The sequence below is a fragment of the Piliocolobus tephrosceles genome, chromosome 4 (genome assembly GCF_002776525.5).
Source record: "Piliocolobus tephrosceles isolate RC106 chromosome 4, ASM277652v3, whole genome shotgun sequence".
Classification (NCBI taxonomy): domain Eukaryota; kingdom Metazoa; phylum Chordata; class Mammalia; order Primates; family Cercopithecidae; genus Piliocolobus; species Piliocolobus tephrosceles.
In genome coordinates this window covers 147,211,482-147,212,130 of record NC_045437.1, presented here as the reverse complement: position 1 = coordinate 147,212,130, position 649 = coordinate 147,211,482, and the positions used below count along the sequence as shown (strand labels likewise).

General features: G+C 35.9%; 1 pseudogene; it reads right to left on the bottom strand.

The window, feature by feature from the left end:
- Nucleotides 1-283: 283 nt before the first annotated feature.
- LOC111523292 lies at nt 284-353 on the bottom strand (annotated as a pseudogene).
- Between the last annotated feature and the right edge of the window lie 296 nt (nt 354-649).

The window sequence follows — 649 nt, the reverse complement described above, 5'->3', positions numbered from 1 at the left end:
CACCACAGTACTGCTTCATAGCATGCTGTTCAAAATATTTAACATTTAACCATAGAATGAATCTCCACCTTAGTAGACATACATCCTCAATCTCATTTTAAAAGGCAGCATAGTATTTCGCTGTCTAAATGAATGATGGAGGAATATAATAGAATAATGGGGGATGATTCTATCTCCAAAAGCTAAACATTTAACAGGCCCTGAAAGAAAGACTCCGCCTATGTCAGACGTGTGTTGATTGAAGAGGGGTTCTTTTGCGTGTGTGTGTGTGTGTGTTTTGGGGGTGGGTTTCTTCTTCTTTTTGTAAAATGCAGAAAACCTGCTAGACAAATTAAAAAAGAGCAGTAACGCTGAGAAGGAATTCTTGATAACTATTAAGTAGTGAGGAAAACAAGAGCTACTGGATAATCTTTCCACCTCATTGGATAATCTTTCAACTTAATTGGACCCTGGAAATATGTAGAGGATGCATTTTGATGATTTGTTACACTGAAAACAGTGCCACCAGATAATGTAACCAATACAAATACAATTATATTTATTTAAGGCAGTGGTTATCTTTTAAAAGATAGACTTTTGGAAGTTGTTGAAGGATGCTGAAGGAACATGATAAATTTCACTCGTAGATTAGTCTTAGCTGTCTAAAACC